The sequence below is a fragment of the Vicia villosa genome, linkage group LG1 (genome assembly GCF_029867415.1).
Source record: "Vicia villosa cultivar HV-30 ecotype Madison, WI linkage group LG1, Vvil1.0, whole genome shotgun sequence".
NCBI lineage: Eukaryota > Viridiplantae > Streptophyta > Magnoliopsida > Fabales > Fabaceae > Vicia > Vicia villosa.
Genome location: NC_081180.1, coordinates 230,603,173 through 230,625,556, shown reverse-complemented (window position 1 = coordinate 230,625,556; position 22,384 = coordinate 230,603,173).

Sequence of the window (22,384 nt, the reverse complement as noted above, 5' to 3'; positions counted from 1 at the left end):
TTCTGAGATAACTTCAAGAAGGTTTTGGTTTCCTAGATAGGTTAGTGAAGGCATTCTTAAGAAAGGAGTGGTTTATTGAGGATTTATGATCTAGTAGCTTATACCTCTAAGGGAATCGAATTACTAAATGTGAGACAGATGAGTTAATGAGGTGGCTAAGTTATGTTATCGATGAGATTAAGTAGACAACTGATGTGCATGGAGAATAGAACAAATAATAGACTGGGTGGCAACTAGAACTAGGCATGCATGAGCAATTAAAGGATACTGACATACATTAGTGTTGAAGTCAGTTTTCAATTTGACCAAGACTTATTTACAATGTGGTTGTTTAGTTAGTAAATATGAAGTTAAAGCTAAGTTAGAGTTATAGTGCATGTAAGGGGAATAGGACAGACAGTTGAGTAGGTGGCAATGAGTATTAGATATGAAAAAGAGATTTATATACACTATTAATAAGCTCATATCAAAGTCAGCAGAATTATAAAAGAGAGAGTTTTAGAAAGATCTGACGTTCTTGATGATAAACCTTCCTTATTGTCTTGTCTGAGCTTGAGCATCTTCTGATGTAGAGGTTCTGTCTTTTTCTTCTTCTGATCTTTGTCTTGAAGTGTCCTTATTTCTTGACCTAATCTTGACTGAATGGATTTGATTAATCTGGCTTGAGTCAGCTTTGCTTGTTTATCTTCTGATTTTGAATGTCTTCATTTGAGCAGAAGTTCTGCCTTTCCTTGCTTCAGAGCCTTCGCTCTTACAATCTTCTTCTTCCTTATCTTCTTCCTCTGATTTGCGCTAGTGAGTCTGATATGACCACTTGTCATGAGTCAGCTACACTTATTTATATTTGAATATTTCCATTGAGCACATATTCTTCTTTCTCATGTCTCGAGCTTTGTCGAATATTTCTTTGTTGATTCTCAAACTCCTTTTCATATGTAGATGATACACTCAGAGTCTTGAGACCTTGCCTTGACATCTTCTGATTATACTGAGTGTTGGAATATGACATTGATTTTCTACTCAGTGTGGTTTTTCTCCTTCTGGATCTCTCTACATGGTTAAGTGTTTGATCTTGAGATCAATACAGAGCCATGCTCTGATACCAATTGAAGGTGGAGAAAAACACAAGAAATGGGGGATTGAATTGTGTTCTTTATCAATTTAAAATTCCCTTTCTTTAAATTATTTTCTTTCCTTTTGTATCTCATCTTCTGGATATGCTTTAATGTTGCGGAAGCATGATTGTAATGGGTTTGCATAACCAATGAGATGTTCATTATTAACTTCTTTACATCATCAGAACTTCTGACTTGTCTCAGTACAGTTCTGAAGATTTCTACGTGAAGGTTCTAAGTTAAAATGAATTGTGAAGAAAGTAAAAGACACGTTTATTTTTATCCTGATTCACCTTATGAATAAGGCTACCAAACTTGAGGTCTTAATCCACTATAACCAAACTTGATTACATCTGCACGATCCTCCATCGTGACTAATAACCTGCACAGCCAACTGCTATGACTAACCCTGCACAAGCTACCCGCGAGTGACTAACTCCTAGATGACTGAACCGTTCAGTGATCTCCATGAGATATAAGGTTCATCAATCTAGTAACCTGCACAATAATGCGTTGTGACTAACTCCCTACACAGCTACCTGCTGTGACTAACTACAATGGACTATTCTGTGATCTCGACGAGATATGACATCCATTGACTCCTGCACAGCCAACTGTTGTGACTAACCCTACACAGCCAACTGCTGTGACTAACCCTGCACAATTAACCTGTTGTGGATGACTATATATGATGAACCATTCAGTGATCTCAGCAGGATATAAAGTTCATCTATCTTCTAGAGATTACAAGTGTGCTTCTTAGATAAGCAGTTTTTCTCCTATTCGTAAGTACATCTGTTTACGACACACTGACTTGAAGTCACTTCTGGTGCCTAAACATCCTAACAGAAGTTTCTAAGATATAACACACTACAAGCAACAACTCTGTGTTTTACAAATAATTACGAAGAGGATAGCTTGATTCATTTGGAAATCACAAGACAGTCATTCATCTGGAAAAAGTCAACTGTGCAAGTCAACCTTTGACTTTTGAGAAAAATAGTCAACCATGGACTTTTAAAGATCCAAATCATCATCATATGGATATTGAAGACATTTGATCAAATAAAATTCAAAGAATTCATCAAGAATCAAAAATTCAACAAAAAGTCAAACTAGGGTTTTAAGTGTATTTTAACCTAGTTCATGGATCTCAAAATTTCACCTACACAACTCAAAAAACTCCCAACATGAAAGTTGTAGATCTTGGGAAAATAAACAACTCATCACAATGGAACTTTTTTCAAAAAGTGATTATTTTGAGAGATATGGAATTAAGAAGATAACTTTAAAAAGTGTTTTACTTGGATTTTTGCTTAACTTTATGGCCATTTTTCTCAATGATCCAAAACGATTTTGAGGAAACTTTAAACTACTCATTTGAAGTATGTAGCAAGGGCTTTCCAAAGAGCTAAGTAGCATGAAATTTCATGGCTTGAGCAAGGAGATATGATTTTGTCAATATCCCACCATGAACACTTGAAAATGAAGAAGAAACATGAAGAAAGTGAAGAAGTTATGAACCAAACTTGTTCAAATTTGAAAGATTCCTTTCTTACAGACCATATAACTTGTTCAAAGCACCATAATCAGAAGATTATACTTGCTTTTTAGCTATAATCCAAGTGTTTAAGCCATTATCCAATTGATCATTCCATTAACGGCACAAAGTTGACACTTCCATTCTAGTAAAGTTAGCTTTATGCACAAAGTCCACTCCTTGAGCCACTACAATGTCTCTTATGCCTCAAAAGCAAGTTAAAACCCACAAGCAAGCCTCTAAGATCAAATCCAAACCTTACAAGCATGCTTAAAGCTTTGTACCTCACCATTGAAACTATAACTTTCTCTTTTCTTCACAAACAAGCAAGATGGTACACAAGTCACATTTGAACTTAAAACTCTGAACTTTTGCCATCCACAAACCCTAATTCTTGCCTATAAATAGAGGACCTTTCCTCTTGGATCACTTACACCAGAATTCTCCAAGTGACCTACCAACTTGAAATTCTCTCTTTCTTATCTTTGCATTTTAAGAGTCATTTTGAGTTCCACAAGTTCTGGGGTTCAAACAAGAGTTTGAATAACTTCTAAACATCAATTAGAAGTTGTCCATACCCCTCTTAGCCTTTCAAACACTTCCAAACAAAAAATCACTTTTCAACCTCCATTAAAGACCTTTTTAAGCTCATAACTTGTCATTTTTCAAACCAAACATTTTCAAACCAAAACAATAATTCAAATAGCTTCTATTAATCATTTAGAAGCTATCCATAACTTCCAAACACTTACCAAACACCTACAACCAGAAATCACCCTTTAAAATTTCATTAAAGTGAACCTTTGAACCAAACTTGCCAAAACTTAATTTGCTCGTGCGTTTTGAGGCCATTTAGGTTTGTTAGCTTCTAAACATCACATAGAAGCTAACCAAACCTCTATTTTGCAACTGGAACATCATCTCCACAGCTAACTCACCATAAATTTTTTCAGTTTCAAGTGGTATTCGAGTTTGTATTTGCAGGTGTGATCAAGGACTTTTGAGAGTCCTAAAAGCTTCCCTGAGGATAGTAGAAGGTGTCTAGATCATTGGAACATTCCCAGGTCTACTAAATTGCTCCCCCCGAGTCCATTTTCAGAGGTGAGTTTCTTTATTTCGAGCTTATTCATTTAGCCATCATTTCTTGCATATCTGGATACTATTCTATTTAGAATCATGTGAGGAATGATAGCCCTAAACTTTTAGGGCTTAATTGTTAGAATCCATCATTTAATTTTGAATTTAGGTTTTAGGGTTCTTCGTGTTTTTCCAAAAATTCATGCTTATCTCTGACTGTTAATGTTAATGAGTTATATGGTTAAATTCGTGTTGTTTTGCTGATCAATTTAGAATCTTAGTTTGTTAAAATTGATGAAGATTTGACAAAGTTTGAATTTGGCACCATTGATGGTGTTATTGTGTTCTTCACGTGGCTGAGTGGAAAAAATGAAGTTGTTGTTTTGCAGAAATTTCCATTTAGGGCTTAGTTTTTAATATAATGTGATGGAAGCGTGTTTTAGAACGAATAAATCGTTAGCTCACTTGGTCACCAGCGCGCTCTTAGTCCTCTCATGACCCTCAGGTCTGGGGTTCGAATCCCCCTCGCCCCAGACCTTTTGATTTTATTTTTTTATGTGGTACACTCACTTGTTTTAATATATGTTAAACTGAGTGCACTCCTTAGTCACTACACGCGCGCTGGCCCAGTGGTGTATGTTTTGAGTGGTGAACCTGAGGTCTTAAGTTCAAACCTTGTTGAAGACAAAAGTCTTATTTTTTTCTCACTCATTTCTTTAAGTTTTTAATAACTTTGAAAAATCATTAAAAATAGAAAAATTAATATTTTAATCCCTTCTTTTTTGTGTGTTATTTAATTATTGTATTTTAATACCATGATTAAAAATCCCAAAAATATTTATTTTATCGTCATTTAAAAATTAATCAAAAACAAGTCTTTTAATACATGAAAAATCAACAAAAATATGTTTCTTTTTGAATATTTCTCTAAAGTATCTTAGTATATTTTTGTAAATACTTGTTTAGGGTTAGGTTAGAGTAGACCATTTCTCTTAAAGAAATTGGTATTTAACAATTAAAATTAATTAGGTTTAGGTGTGTTTAAAAACCCTATTTTAAAACCCTAATTTGAATCCCTTAGGTTTAAAACTCTAACCAAAAAAAAATTTGCAACATGTTGATCTTTGTTTATCCATGTTTATCTTTGCACATACTTGTTGATTTTAATCCATGCTTTGTACTTAATTATTAATCTTTGTCTTGTACATACTTGTCGATTTTATATCCATGTGATTTGTACTTGTCATTGTTTATCTAACCCCATGTTTAATTATCATTTTAATCATTCATCATTCATACATGATTTGAATCCAAGGGTTTAGATACATCCATCTATTGTTTATTAACACTCACTTGATGTTCTTGTACATACATGAGGTATTTATTGTTAATTGTTTAAGCTTGACGTTTTATCCAAAGGATGGGAATGATATTGAATAAATTGTCAAGGTACTTAAATTCTTTTCCAATCTCTTTTATATTTGTGTAAAGTATTTTAAAGGTTTTCACTTGTATATGGTTTAGTATTGTTAAAGCTTAGCCAAAAACTCTTTTGTTTTGAAACCGTGGTTTTAAGAATAGAATTATTCCCGGTGAAATTATTCTTGATCCATTGATTAAGAGATGAATTATTCCCGGTGAAACTTCTTGGTAGCCAATTGTCTCCCAAATCTTTAAGACATGTTTATTTGTCATAGTTTACTGCTTTCTTACATCGATGACATTATCGATATTTGTGATGATGGAAATTATGGTTTCTGTGCTATTGTAGCTTTACTTGGGTTGGGCGAAGAGTCATGGTCTTTGATACGAACACAGTTAGATACTCAAGTTCATCAACACTCTAATTTGTTTTCCAAGTTGTTCTATGACAATGTCTCTACAATTAGGAATGTCTTACGAGTAGAACACTTGGATGTGCAGGGTAGGATCAAATGAATGACGATTCTTGGTATTGGTTACCCTATTGCTTCTAAATACAGTGTCATATTTGGTTTCCCCTTCCATGAACCTTAACATCGCATTTTCTCTCTCTCTCTCTCTCTCTCTCTCTCTCTCTCTCTATATATATATATATATATATATATATATATATATATATATATATATATAGTTATTTGATTGATTTTATTTTTCAACAAAAAGTTATTAAAAAATAGAAGAAAAAACATAAAAAGTAGTATTATCAAAAAATTTAAATTCTTGGAATTTTTTTCAATTACTAAAAATTTAGAATTTTCGGTACCAGATATTTTAAATTTCCTGTAACTCAAACGGTAAAAAACAATAACTTTAATGAAATTTATGGTATTTTACAAAATTTTCAATATTTTCCAATAAAATTCAAATAATCCAATTATTTTATGAGAACATTAACATAAAATTGCCAAACCAGAGAATGTCACGTAAAATTTTAGAGATCACAGAGTAATTTCTCAATATAAAGAAATATCAAATTAAAAAAAATTTAACATAAAAAATAGCTTTGAGCACGAAAGCGAAACAGTCAAGCATCAAACGAGTACCGAAGAAGCCCAAAATAATGTCACACAAATCAAAGAGTAAATAGTTAGTTGTGAAAAAAATTGGCATTTTATTACATTTTTTATTTGATTTTGTAATATTTAAATTTTCATATATAATTGGTTGTTTATTTATTTTGTATTTTATTTTTATATGTTAACATTATTTTTATTTTTATCTTATAAGTTTCACAAAACTTTTTTTATTTCGACCTCATTTCTTAAATTGAAAATCTATAATATAAGAAAACTGTATCTTTTTGAACTTTTCCTCTCATGCTGCCAAGTGGCTTATTCTGAGAGCAGTATTCTGTTCTCCAACGTTGCTTATGGATGCGCCACATGGACTGTTCATATATGAAGTTATGTTCCTCCACCTTCCACTATGCAGCAGTTATGTAATGAACACTTTGTGTGCTTCTGTCCATCCACCTTCCACTCTGCAGCAATTATGTAATGAACACTTTGTGTTCTTCTGTCCATCCACCTTCCACTCTGCATCAGTTATGTAATGAAGAGTTTGTAACTGCTACATTATATATAATCATTGTGATATTTATATCATGTATGCCTTCCACTTGTTTGTAGTATCAGAGCACTTTAATTTGCTGCTTCTGCTAACAGGCTGTACGATATGGCGAGACCTTTGGCAAAAATCTGTGACATTAACGATAACAAAGAGCTTTGGAAAGTTTCTATTCGAGTGCACTACAAATGGAAGGTAATGTCTAATAAGAGGGAGCATTTTGAGATGATTTTTGTCGATGTATCGGTAATTTCTTGGTTTCTTTAGTTGGTTTTTCATATACTATTTTTGGTTTGTTGCCTGCTGAATATCGTTTTTTGTGTTGCACAGGATGGTGACATACATGTTGTTGTTCCTGCACCACATGTATCTCTATTTGATGAAAAAATGGCATTGGATCATAGTTACATGGTTTCCAATTTTAAGGTTCAGCCTAATGTTGCAGCTTTCAGACCTTCGTCACATAAGTCTTTGTTGAAGTTTACCGCAGACACAACAGTTACAGATGATAACAAGAATGAAATACCGCCAAGGCCGCTGGTGTTTACTAAATTTACTAATATAATAACCGCTAACTTTAACAAGGATGTGCTAATAGGTAAAATATTGTACCGCTCTTCTATTTTACAGCATTTGTTTTTTATCTGTTGTTTCATGTGATGTTATTTTGTGATGTCTGTGTTTTAAGACATCATTGGTATGGTGAAAAGTATTGGGTATGCTCATACCACATCAGGTTCCAGGAAGCAGCAAATTAACATGATGTTGCGGGACAACGGGTTTTTATTTATAGATTTCATCTAATTTATCCAACATATCTTATGGGAGTATATAGATGACATGGCTTTCTATTATTTCTTCAGTGACAATACTATCAATTGTACGCTTTGGGAATCCTATGCTGAACAATTCCTCAAGTTCAACCAAGAACGTGGGGATGATTCTGGTCCTATGTTTGTCATGCTCCAATATGCAAAAGTCAAGGAACAGGGTTAGTGATGGTGTAAGCTTTGTGTAAGATATCCTAATATTGTGACAAACACCTTTAATGTCACTCTGCTTGGTTTGAATACTGAGTTGCTTCCGATGAAAGAATTTATGGAAAGGTATGCGACATGAATATGCCATGGTATGGGTTCCATTTATATGTCACGTGATGCTCACACTAATGTCTTCTTTTTACAGCATGCGCAAGGAGTCCATGATTACTTTGTCTGGGAAGGTGGGTTCGAATTCGTAGCTTTCATCGCAGGGCTCTGAAAATCAACACCTGACTCCTGTTCAGAAATTGCTTTCAATGGATGTTGTTATGCCTAGTGGGGATATCATAAAACTTGGAACTGTATGTTTCCAATTTGTTCTCAACTTATCGTGATTTAATATATATTTCTATGTTCTCCTTGCATTTGACTGTGTATTATATTATTCTTTTGTACCTTTATTACAGATTACATTTTGTGCGACTGTTGGAGAAACTAAAATGCCGGTTGCCTTTCCCTATGGCTGGTATTATCGTGGTTGCCATGCTTGCTCCTATATCGCGCGTGATGACAAACCTCCATTTGAGTGTGAGACAGGCAATTTCACTGAGGCGGAGATTTTTAGGTTTTCCTACTTGTCATACGATCTATGGAGGATAGAAAAACACTTAGAAAGGGGGGTTTGAATAAGTGTGACTTTAAAAACTCTAAAGATAAAAACAATGAACACAATTATTTTTATCCTGGTTCGTTGTTAACGAAACTACTCCAGTTCACCCCTTAGAGTGATTTACCTCAATTGAGGATTTAATCCACTAATCAATCTGATTACAATGGTTTTCCACTTAGATACTGTCTAAGTCTTCTAGAGTATACTGATCACAACTTGATCACTCTAGGAAATCACCACTTAGATAACCTTTAAGTCTTCTAGAGTCTATTGATCTAACTGATCACTCTAGGAACCTTTTACAATCAATGTAAAATAAAGTTTACAAGAGTGTGAATTTGCTTCTTAGAAATCTATAATCACAATTGTGATATTTCTCTTAAGTTCTAAGCTTAACACTCACTAAATATTACAAGAGTTTGTGAGGTTGAAGATGAAGTTCGTGAGCTTTGATTTCAACAGCGTTTCAGTATTTTTGCAAGAGTTGGATTCTTCTTCTGATCAGAACTTCCATATTTATAGGCGTTTGAGAAGGTGACCGTTGGGTTGCATTTAATGCATTGCGTGAATAGTATAACTTTGCGTTTAATGTTTCACACTGTTGTCAACTACCTCGAGCCATGCTTTTGCTGCTTTTACTGACTTTGCCTTTTGTAGCTTCTAACGTTCCTTTTGTCAGTCAGAGATTAGACTTAATAGCCTGTCATCTTGTACTTGCTTCTGATCTCAGATTTGTGAATACAACGTTTGAATATCAGAGTCACAGCTTGGTGCAGAGCATCTTCTTGTCTTCTGACTTTGAAGTGCTTGAGCGTGATACCATTAGAACTTCAGCGCTTCTGCTTTTGACTTCATGTTCTTCTAATGCTTCATAGACCATGTTCTGATTCTGCTTGACCATCTTTTGATGTCTTGTGAGAGCATGTTCTAATGTTGCAGTCCTGAACCTTCTGAGTCAGTGCTTCTGAGTGCTGAATAGTGCATACTCTATATATATTTTCTGAAATGGAAAATGCAAAGGATTAGAGTACCACATTGTCTTATACAAAATTCATATATATTGCTATCATCAAAACAAGAATATAGATCAAAACAAATCTTGTTCTAACAATCTCCCCCTTTTTGATGATGACAAAAACATATATAATTGATATGAATTTGCAATCAGAATATCAGATGACAAAAGACAATTATACAGATATAGCATAAGCATATAATCAGAGTGTGTGAATATGTCTCCCCCTGAGATTAACAATCTCCCCCTGAAATAGATACTAGAAGAATTTATAAATAAAAGACTTCCCTGAGTATTTTTCATTTCAGTAGAGACTTTCACTTTGCCTAGAACTTCAGAATATTCAGAGCTTCTGCTTCTTGCTTCCATAGGACAGCTTCCGAGCTTTGAATTTCTTCTTTGTTGTCTTAGCATGCTTGATTGTATCAGAACATTCTTGAATGTATTAGAGCATCATCAAAGCATCTTTTCATCCTGAAATGTTTCAGAATATACTAGACAAAAATATCAGAGCATTAATGTATCAGAACATTCTTAAGAAAGAACATGTATCAGAGCATTTAAGAGATGAAAATGTATCAGAGCATATTCTACAAAGAGAATATCAGAACATTCTTCTTGCTTCTGATCTTAAAGCTTCACAGTACTAAGCTTGCTTCAATTTTCCAAGAACATGCTTCTTTATAGAATTGCTTTTCCTCATGTATTTGCTTCTCATGTTGAGCTTTTTTCAGAATATCTTCAATCCTGCAAAAAATCTCAAAGACATAGAACTTGAAAATAATATTAGGAAATGTTGAGACTTAATCCCAGCAACTGATATAATAAACCAAATCAATTATCATATTTCTCCCCCTCTTTGTCATAACATCAAAAAGCATTAAAAGATTCAGATGATAAAAGACAAATAAAGTGAAGAAGATAAAGATTTCATTGATCAACAAAATATATCAAAAGTACAAAAGGGATAGAAGCAGATGCAAGAAACAGATGCATAAAAAAAGAAAACATCTAAGACCAATACAGACTACGACTAGCCAAGATTAGAAGCTAACATGGCCAGAAGGTTTTTAATCTCAGTAGTGTCCTCTGTATGCGTCTTCATGAAAGATCTGAACTCATTGTGAGTATCCTTATGCTTGTCCAAACGAGAAGCTAAATCAGCTTGATTCTGTTGAAGAGCCTTCATGATGTTTATCAAAATAGAAGGTCCAGCAGAAGAAGCTTCAAAGCTATTATCCATGAGAGGAGGATTCTCAGCAGCAGCATCGACTATGAGAACATCAGCTTGATTTTCCTTAGCAGGAGATTGCTCAGCAGGATGATTCTCAGCATCTTAATTCTCAGCATCAACTTTTGATTCAGAAGCAACTTCCGCATACACAGGAGAAAGGATATAAGCATCTGGATTCTCTAGAGCCAGAAGAATGTCAGCCAAATTCTGTGGAGGTGTTGGAGCAACTGGTTCTGATGGATATTCAACTTCTGGATATACCATACTTGGTGCTTTAGAAGAGGGATTCTCCCTTAACCAGTTGAATATGGACTGAAAGTCTCCAGTCAGAACGTTGAGTTGAGGCTCCCACACGACCATAGCCAAAGGATGTACTTCTTCAAGCTCATCAACAAGCTCCTTCTCTTCAAGAGATTTCCAGCTCCTGATGGGAAAGAAATCGTTGTCTTCAAAATCCCTTAGAAAACCAGAAGGACCAGGAGCTTCTACTTCACAAGCTTTCTGAAGCTTCAGAAAGTCAGAATTAATCTCCCTTCTGAAAGCTCTCCAAAGACTCCTAGTAGCAACATAATCCGTCTTGGCATTATGTGCAACCTTCAAGGCATCTAATCATGTCTGTACCTTTAGCTTTAGAAACTCAAAACTTACACCAACAGATAGTTCAGGGTTGTGGGTTTTGAATTGGGTGGTTGAGGAATCTGGGTTCAGAATGAAATAGGGTTCAAGTTCTCTATCAAGAGAAAGCAATGATTCTGCTTCATCCTCAGAATCCAGGTCAATAAAAGTTGGGTCAGGACGAGGTTTGGGTGTATAATTGCAGGCACGAAAAAGTTCATGTAAAGAATCAAAATTTGGAGATTCTGATGCAGTGGGGTTGATGGGAACATGGGAGGCAACAGGTGAGTAGTTTGCATGAGAAGGGGGTTGAGAAAGAGGGATAGATGTGTGAGGAGGAAGGGTTTGAAGGGGTAAAATTTCTAGGGTAGGTTCAGAAATGGGATGGTCAGAAACAAGATTTGTCTTGGGTGAAGGAGGATGGGTGAGAACTTTTATGGTTGGAGGTGATGATGTTAGAACAAGATTTGTTCTGATCAATATTCTTGTTTTGATGATAACAATATATATGAATTTTGTATAAGACAATATGGTACTCTAATCCTATGCATTTTCCATTTCAGGAAATATATAAAGAGTATGCACAACTCAGCGCTAAGAAGCACTGACTCAGAAGGTTCAGGATTGCAACATCAGAACATGCTCTCGCAAGACATCAGAAGATGGTCAAGCAAAATCAGAACATGGTCTATGAAGCATCAGAAGAACATGAAATCAGAAGCAGAAGCACTGCAGTTCTTATGGTATCACGGTCAAGCACTTCAAGTCAGAAGACAAGAAGATGCTCTGCACCAAGCTGAATGACTCTGATTATTCAAACATTGTATTCACAAATCGGAGATCAGAAGTTGGTACTAGATGACAGGCTATTAAGTCTAATCTCTGACTGACAAAAGGAACGTTAGAAGCTACAAAAGGCAAAGTCAGTAAAAGCAGCAAAAGCATGGCTCGAGGTAGTTGACAAAATAGTGAAAACATTAAATGCAAAGCTGTCCAGTCACGCAAAGCATTAAATGCAGTTCAACTGTCATCTTCTCAAAACGCCTATAAATATGAAGTTCTGATCAGAAGCAGATAGAACAATTATGGCAAAATACTGAAACGCTGCTGAATTCAAATCTCACAAACTTTATCTTCAACCTCACAAACTATTGTAATATTTAGTGAGTGTTAAGCTTAGAACTTAAGAGAAATATCAAAGTTATGATTATAGCTTACTAAGATGCAATTCATACTCTTGTAAACATTTATTTTACATTGATTGTAAAAGGTTCCTAGAGTGATCAGTGAGATCAGTATACTCTAGAAGACTTAGAGTGTTTCTAAGTGGATAACCATTGTAATCAAGATTTATTAGTGGATTAAATCCTCAGTTGAGGTAAATCACTCTAAGGGGGTGGACTGGAGTAGTTTCGTTAACAACGAACTAGGATAAAAAATTTGTGTTCATTGTTTTTATCGTAAGAGTTTTTTAAAGTCACACTTATTCAAACCCCCCCTTTCTAGGTGTTTTTGTATCCTTCAATTGGCATCAGAGTTCCGATTCTAGGTGCAAGCACTTAACCGTGTTAGAAAAAGATTCAGGGAGAAAAACACTAAGTCAATATGGTTGATCCATAACAGCTACACCTGTTTCAAATGATCAAAACAATAATGGAAATGGAAATGGATATTCTAGACCACCATAATTTGATGGTGAAAACTTTGAATACTGGAAAGATAGATTGGAAAGTTACTTTCTTGGTCTAGATGGTGATTTATGGGACTTACTTGTGGATGGTTACAATTATCCTGTAAATGCTAGTGGAGCAAAGATGTCAAGACAAGAAATGAGTGATGATCAAAAGAAACAATTCAAAAATCATCACAAGTCAAGGACTATTCTACTGAATGCTATTTCTCATGCTGAATATGAGAAGATATCAAACAAAGAAACTGCCCATGACATCTTTGAATCATTGAAGATGACTCACGAAGGGAATGCCCAAGTCAAGGAGACAAAAGCTCTTGCATTAATCCAGAAGTATGAAGCCTTCAAGATGGAGGATGATGAAAACCTTGAAACAATGTTCTCAAGATTTCAAACTCTAACTGCTGGATTAAGAGTGCTTGACAAGGGATACACAAAGGCTGATCACGTCAAGATCATCAGAAGCTTGCCCAGAAGATGGGGCCCAATGGTGACTACATTCAAGATAGCAAAGAATCTGAATGAAGTCTCTTTGGAAGAGCTGATCAGCGCTTTGAGGTGTCATGAAATAGAGCTGGATGCTAATGAACCTCAAAAGAAAGGTAAGTCTATTGCTTTAAAATCTTTGAATAAAAAATGCACTAACGCTTTTCAGGCGGAAGAAGATTCTGAAGAGTCAGAATCAGAAGAAGAAGAAGAAGAAAAAGAAGAAGATGAACTGTCCATGATCTCCAGAAGGGTAAACCAACTCTGGAAGAGTAAACAAAGGAAGTTCAAGAACTTCAGAAGTTCTAAAAAGCCAGAAAGAGGAGAATCTTCTGGACTCAGAAGATTTGACAAAAAGAAGGTCACGTGTTTTGAGTGCAAGAAGCCATGACATTACAAGAGTGAGTGTCCAAAGCTTCAGAGGGAAAAGCCCAAGAAGAAGTTTCAGAAGAAGAAAGGCCTTATGGCAACTTGGGACGATTGAGATTCATCAGAATCAGAATCAGACTCTGAAGATGAGCAGGCAAACATTGCGCTCATGGCCACTGTTGATGATGGATCAGAATCTACATCAGAATAAGACTCAGACTCTGAAGAGGTATTTTCTGAACTATCTATAGATGAGCTAGTTTCTAGTTTAACTGAAATTTTGGAAATCAAGGCTAAGCTTAGTATCAAATACAAAAATCTGAGAAAGCTTTTTGCATCTGAAACTAATAAGCTTGAATTAGAAAATTTTGAACTCAAAAAAAAAGTTTCAAAACTATCCAAAGATGCTGAGTCATCTTCTGATTCAGAAAAGTCTATTCCAAGCATGAACAATATTCTTAAGGAAGACGACTTGAGTTTCAGGAAATTTTTATCTAGAGGTATTGGAAGAAGTCAACTTGCCTCTATGATATATGCAGTAAGTGGAAACAAGAGAGTTGGCATAGGCTATGAGGGTGAAACCCCATACAAACTTGAACCTGTAGATGATATGAAAATCACATACAAGCCCTTGTATGATCAGTTCAAGTATGGCCACTCCCATGATATTAGGCTCACATCACATGCTAAGAGTTTTCACATTACACACACTAAGAAGCATGTGACACAAAATAGAAAATATCATGTTGCTCAAACTTAGGAATATCATGCTGTACCTCCTGTTAATTATCATGCTAAACCCAAGTTCAATCAAAACTTGAGGAGAACTAACAAGAAAGGACCCAAGAAAATGTGGGTACCTAAGGAGAAAATAATTTCTGTTGCAGATATCCTTGGCAGCAAAGAAGACAAAGCAAAACATGTCATGGTACATGGACTCTGGGTGCTCGCTGTGAGGGCAAGGTGTAGTTTTCATGATGTCAAAACATTGTGAATCAACTACAACTTAAGTGGAATCATAGAAACCGAGCAAATGCAACCAAGACAAGTATTTTTGGCTACAAGACACTACTAGGTCGACTCATAGAAACAATAGGTCGACCTACTGCAAGCTGCTTCAGAAAAATTCTATGTAAGGGCTGAATGCGTCGACGCATTACATGCATAGGTCGACGCATGGAACTTTGATGTTATCTCGGGTATGCGCACGCTGACTCTTTAGGTCGACGCATCCACTTTTTGAAATTCAGATGAAAGAGCAAAATGCGTCGACGCATTGATGGAATAGGTCGACGCATAGCATTTTGGGGAATTCACGGGAATGCGCACGCTGACCCTTCAGGTCGACGCAAGTGTCACACATTGCTCATTCTCAAATGCAATACACTCAATAGGTCGACCTATGCAGAGAGCAGGTCGACCTGTCGCTAATAAAACTGGTTTTCTGCTGTTTTCAAGTTAGCCTATGCATTATATGTGGTATAAATACTCAAGTGATCATTCTCAAGCATTCAACAAGAAACGTGAAAAATATACTCAAGCTTCTTCTCATGTTCAACCTTTCGCTTATTGATCGAGAATCACACATAATCATCTTTCTTAATCGAAGTAAGGAACGTGTGTTGATAAGGTTCGACGGTAGATATTTGTCTTGTTTGAGATTCGACGGTAGACATTCATCTTGTTCGAGTGAAGATTGTTGAGGGTGCTTCTTGTATAAAACCTTAGGGTTTTTCCTTCTTCATCAAAGATTTTGTTCGAAGGTTTTGACGATCGATTCACTTTGGTAATCAATTCAGCCGTGCATAAGGGATTGAGGGATTAAAGATTCGCTCAACAAATTTGCTACAACCAGAGGATTGAGAAAGGAACGATCGGGGTCTTGATCGGTGAAAATCATTGACATTGACTTGATTCAACTTGAATCAAGGGAAGGATCTATTTGAATTCATTTTTACTGCATGTGTGTAGTTTGTGATTGGTACTTTCTATCCTTGTTAAACATTTTGCAATCAAATAAAAAAACTTTCCTAATTTCATTTGAAATTAGGGGCAGACGTACTCTTGCGAGGACGATAGAGGAACTGAAACAAATATCGTGTGCCTTATCACTTTTACTTTATCTTGCTTCCATTTGTTTTCATTTATTTCCATTGTTGAACAAAAACTAAGGTTTGGTAAATATCGATCTCCAAGTGTTCGATAAAATTACTCAATCAAACTTTTGTTCAAATTTTAGTGAAAATGTTCATTGTGAGTAATATACCATATAGTGTGCAATTGAAACAATTGATATATTCGTTATAACGTAATTCATTACTTTACATTTTCATCTGTTTGGTTTAGTGCACGTATCCGGTCCCCGATAACATAATCGCTCTTAGACGATTAAGTGATTCAGGGAAGTCATGTTTCAAAAGCTAAAATTTTCTTAAGTCGGAAAAAGGTGGTCTATTCACTCCCCTCTAGACCATTCCTATCGTCTAACAAGTGGTATCACGAGCTCCGATTCATTCTAGTGCTTGATATAACTTTTTAGAAAATGGAGAGCGGTCAAAAAGGGGCGTATAATAAAGCGCATGTTTTCACTGGAGAAAACTATAGTTATTGGAAAGACTTTATGTGCATTCATATCAACTTCGTTGATAGAAAAATATGGGATGTCATCGTCAATGGTCCTATGGCTATCACCATAACCAACGATGCAGGCATCACAAGACCTAAACCTCAAGCACAATGGGATGAAAAAGATGAAAAGAATTACGGGTATGATTGGAAAGCCAGAAACATGATTATAGCTTCCTTAGGGGTCGATGAGTATTTTCGTGTGTCGCATTTCCAAACGGCTAAGGCAATGTGGGATGCATTACAAGTCGCCCACGAAGGAACTAATGATGTTAAACTAGCTAGAATCAATACATTAACGCAAGAGTTTGATCTCTTTCATATGAAGCAAAGTGAAACCATTGCGGATATGCAAAAGAGATTTTCTCACATTATCAATCGTTTACACACTTTGGGACTAACAAAGTTTTGAGATGTCTTAGTAGGGAATGGCAACCAAAGGTCACGGCAATCAAAGAAGCCAACGATCTCTCTACATTGGATCTCACGACCCTATTTGGAAAGCTAGAAGAACATGAGAAAGATCTCATGAACCTAAACAAACACCAGAAGAAAGAAAAGAAAGAAAATTCAAAGGATACCGAAAAGAAGTCTATCGCTCTAAAGGCTTCAAGTTCTAAGTCATCCACCAAAGACACGTGTGATAATGAATCTAGTGACGATGATGAAAGTCCGGATGAAGATATGGGATTGTTCGTGAGAAGATACAATAAATATCTTCGAAAGAATGAAATTAAGCACTCGGACAACAATCTAGTTGATTATAGACGTCAATCAAAGCCTAACAAGCAAGATGAGCATAAGAAAACTAAACCTAGAGGATCTTGTTACAACTATGGAAAACCGGGTCACTACAAACCGGATTGCCCTTCGCTAAAGAAAGATAAGACAAGGAGTAAACCTCAAAAGAAGCAACCAAAAGGAAGAAGAGCCTATATCGCTTGGGAAAGTGATAGTGACTCATCTAATAAAGAAAGCTCAAGCGATGAAGAGGAAACCGTCAACCTATGTCTCATGGCACATCAAAAGAAGAAAAAGATTGTAAGTCATAATAAATATAAAAATGTTGATGCTATGTCTTATTTTGAATTAAAGCATGCCTTTGATACTTTGTATAATGAAGCTAAGGAAGCATTTCAACGCTTAGCTTCAAATAAAAGAATTTTCAAATATCTTGAGAAGAATGTTTCCGATTCCGAAAAGGAATTAGAAACTCTCAAGGAATCTATGATCAAAAGTATCAAAGACACAGGCGTTGTTGACAAGAGTCCTTGGTTTAAATGGGGAGGATGTGAAACTTGTCACATTTGGCAAAAAGAAGTTAAAACCATCAAAGCCAAATTAGACAAGGATTCACAACCAAAAATCACATATGCTATTGATCGATCACATTTCAAAAATAGTATGATAAATCCGTATCAACAATACACTTATGTGATAAAAGATCAATCTAGTAAATGTGATGACAACTCAAACTCAAGATGTCTGTATTGTTGCAAAAGGGGGCATACCATTAAAAAATGTCGCTTTAGGAGATTCTTGGTTCCCAAAGGCATTTTCAAATGGACTCCCAAGAGCAACCTTTGTTTCACTCACACACAAGGACCCAATCAAAATTGGGTACCTATTTCCCTTGTTTAAATTTGTAGGTGGAATGTCTTGAGCCATCCGAGAGAAGATGGTTTCTAGATAGCGGATGCTCAAGACATATGACGGGTGACTTATCTTTATTCTATGACTTTGTGGCTAAGAAGAAAGGATTTGTGACCTATGGTGATAGCAACAAGGGAGCAATACTCGGTAAAGGTAGTGTAGGTAATCCCTCTTCTACTACTATCTCTGACGTCCTTCTAGTTGAGGGCCGTAAACACAATCTTATTAGTATCAGTCAATTATGCGACAAAGGATACTCGGTATCATTTTCTAAAGAATGTTGCATAATTAGAAATGATGACAAGAAAGATGATGTGTTCAAAGGCCTGAGGGTAAATAATGTATACATGCTTGATCTAAATGATGTATCCTTGATTGAAGCAAAATGTCTAGCAACTATGAGTGAAGACTCATGGCTTTGGCATAGACGTTTAGCTCACGTCAACTTTGATTTTCTAAATAAAATTGTCTCAAAAGACTTAGTATCTGGCCTACCTAAAATAAAGTTTTCCAAAGATCACTTATGTGATGCGTGCCAAATGGGGAAGCAAACGAGGATCTCTTTTAAATCTAAAAACATTGTTTCAACTACAAGACCTCTTGAACTTCTCCATATGGATCTCTTTGGACCATCTAGAATAAAAAGTCTAGGTGGAAACTATTATGGGTTTGTCATAGTTGATGATTTCTCTAGGTATTGTTTGACGATTTTCTTAGCAAGCAAAAGTGACACCTTCTTCGCGTTTGAGAAATTTGCCAAGTTATTCCAAAATAAATTGAAAACTAACATAGTATCCATCCGAAGTGATCATGGGGGTGAGTTTGAAAACCATCTCTTTGAAGAGTTTTGTGGCAATCATGGCATTAATCATAATTTCTCCGCACCACGAACTCCCCAACAAAATGGAGTTGTGGAACGTAAAAATTGTGTGTTGGAAGAACTTGGGAGAACTATGATTAATGAACATGGGCTTCCAAAATATTTTTGGGCCGATGCCATAAATACGGCTCGTTATGTTTTAAATAGGATCTTGATACGACCTATTCTAAACAAAACACCGTATGAACTCTTGAAAGGAAGAAAACCAAATATTTCTCACCTTCATGTATTTGGATGTAAGTGCTTTGTTCTAAATAATGGAAAGGAAAATCTTGGCAAGTTTGATGCAAAAGCGGATGAGGGTATCTTTCTAGGATACGCTCAATCTAGGAAAGCTTATAGAGTATACAACAAAAGGTTACATATTGTTGAAGAGTCCGTACATGTCTCTTTTGATGAGTCTTGTCCGAAAGTTGTCGGAAAAGGTAGTGTTCTTAATGGTGCAGGTGTCTCAACTAAGAGTTTACTTAATGATCCGGATGCCAAGCTTGAGAAAGATAAAGAATCCCTCTTACCCGAGAATAATGAAAAGGAAGTGGATCAAACACCTAAAGAGAAAGTGGAAGACCAACCAAGCGAGAAGAGTGGTCTTCCTCTTGCATGGAAATCTTCTAAGGACCATCCTATGGAGAACATTCTAGGAGACATATCAAAAGGGGTGACAACACGGTCAAGGATAAGTAACTTTTGTTTTTATTATTCTTTTGTCTCTCAAATTGAGCCTAAAAACTCCAAAGATGCATTAGTCGATGAGCATTGGTATTTAGCTATGCAAGAAGAGCTAAACCAATTTATGAGAAATGAGGTTTAGGACCTTGTCCCTCCTCCGCGAGACCATCGAGTAATTGGCACTAAATGGGTGTTTAGGAACAAACTAGACGAAAATGGTATCATCACTCGCAACAAGGCCTGTCTTGTTGCTCAAGGGTATAGCCAAGAGGAAGGGATCGACTATGAGGAGACCTATGCTCCGGTCGCCCGACTTGAGGCAATACGCTTGTTAATTGCATTCGCATGTTCACAAAACTTTAAGCTTTATCAAATGGATGTTAATAGTGCATTTCTAAATGGGTTCATTAATGAAGAGGTTTATGTATCTCAACCTCTCGGATTTGAAAACGTTGATTATCCTTATTATGTTTATAAACTTAAGCGTGCCTTGTATGGTTTAAAACAAGCTCCTAGAGCTTGGTATGAGCGGCTTAGCAATTTTCTAATTAATCAAGGTTTCTCAAGAGGGAAAGTTGATCCCACCCTATTCATTAAGAGACATGAAAAGTATTCAATATTAGTTCAAGTGCATGTGGATGATATTATCTTTGGATCTACTAACATGACTCTTGTAAAGGAGTTTTCTAAGCTTATGCAGGGAGAATTTGAAATGAGCATGATGAGTGAACTAAACTACCTCCTTGGACTCCAAATAAAGCAACTAAAAGAAGGAACGTTTGTGAGTCAAACTAAGTATTGTCAAGAACTCATCAAACGGTTTGATATGGCAAAGTCCAAGGCCATTGACACTCCTATGCCTACCGCGGTAAATCTTGATCGGGATGAACATGGTAAGCCGGTTGATGTAAAAAGGTATAGAGGTATGATCGGTTCCCTACTTTACCTTACCGCTTCCCGTCCCAATATTATGTTTAGTGTGTGCATGTGTGCAAGATATCAATCATGTCCCAAGGAGTCTCACTTAAAAGCTGTTAAGCGAATACTTAGGTATCTTGTAGGTACAACTAAGCATGGCTTATGGTTCTCCAAAGGTAGTGATTTCTCTTTGGTTGGATATTCCGATTCCGACTTTGCTGGGTGCAAATTGGATAGGAAAAGCACTAGTGGAACATGTCACTTCTTTTCAAATTCCTTGGTTAGTTGGCATAGCAAGAAACAAGTGTTCGTTGCTTTGTCAACCGCCGAGGCGGAATATGTGGCAGCTGGTAATTGTTGTGCTCAAATACTATGGCTCAAGCAATAATTACTTGACTTCAATGTCAAGCTTGATCATATTCCTATCTTTTGTGATAACACAAGTGCTATAAATCTAACCAAAAATCCGGTCTTACACTCTCGCACTAAACACATAGAAATTCGACATCATTTCCTTAGGGATCTTGTTGAGAAGGGTGATTTAGTGTTTTAGCATGTTGATAGCAAAAATCAACTTGCCAACATCTTTACGAAACCACTAGCTACCGAGCCCTTCTTTCACATCCGTAGGGAACTTGGCGTCCTTGATATATCAGATAGGTTGCAACTATGAGTAGTTGCATATGCTTTATTTATTATTATTATCTATGTGTCATACCCTAATTTTAACCCCCCTGAGATGTCATACCTCCAAAATTTTCATCAAAATCAAAATAGATACTCAGAGCAGTCACTTATTCATCTGGTACTTAGTCGAGGATGTTCAGGAACAAAAGAGCTCAAGCAAAGGATCAATCAATAAAAGGGATGGTCTCTAACACAACCATAGGACTCAAAAGCTTCATTCTATTCACCTATTATTGATTTGACACCCATCACCTGGACTCAGGTTTGCTTGGTTCACCAGTCTAGGGTTTTGAGCCCATCAGGGACTATAATAAGGGATCACATCTGGGAAACCCTAAAAAGCTCCAGGGCATCTATCAATTGGTTTAAATATCTTCAATTGGTTCATGTGACATTATCCACTGGGCATTACACTTCAATTCAAGATCTACAGTCATCAATTTCATCTGGTCGACAATTAGGGTTTTTGACCTAATTCACCAAGATAGTTGACTTTTTAATCAGGACATGGATCTAAAACTCAAAACATGACTCAAGGACTTCTATTACCTCAATATAATCCATTCACATCATTCATTTGAGGAGGAAAGTTTGATTCATCACAAAAGTCCAAGATTTCACTTCATCTGAAAAAGTTAACTGTACAAGATAACCTTTGACTTTTAGGATTTTTGGTCAAACCATGACTTTTTAAGATCAATATCATCAATATATGATTATTTAAGTCATTTGGCAAAAGAAATTCAAGAAAATTCACCATGGAGCAAAAAGTCGGGAATTAGGGTTTTTAAGGGTATTATGGGAACTCAAAATTTCACCTACACAACTCAAAAAACTTCCAAAATGAAAGTTGTAGATCTTGAAAAATAAAACAACATCTTACAGAGCAACTTTTTTCAAAAGATCAACCATTTGAGAGATTTAGGTTTTGGAAGTTATAGGCCTTAAAAACTTGGAAATTTTTTCTAAGTGTTTTTGACCTAGTTTTCTTCCAACTTTAGGCTCATTTTTCACAATTTTCCCAAATGATTCTGAAGAAACCCCAAACTAATGAATTGAAGTAGATGTTTAGGGCATTCCAAATTGTGCTCAACCTTCTCCAAATTCATTTTG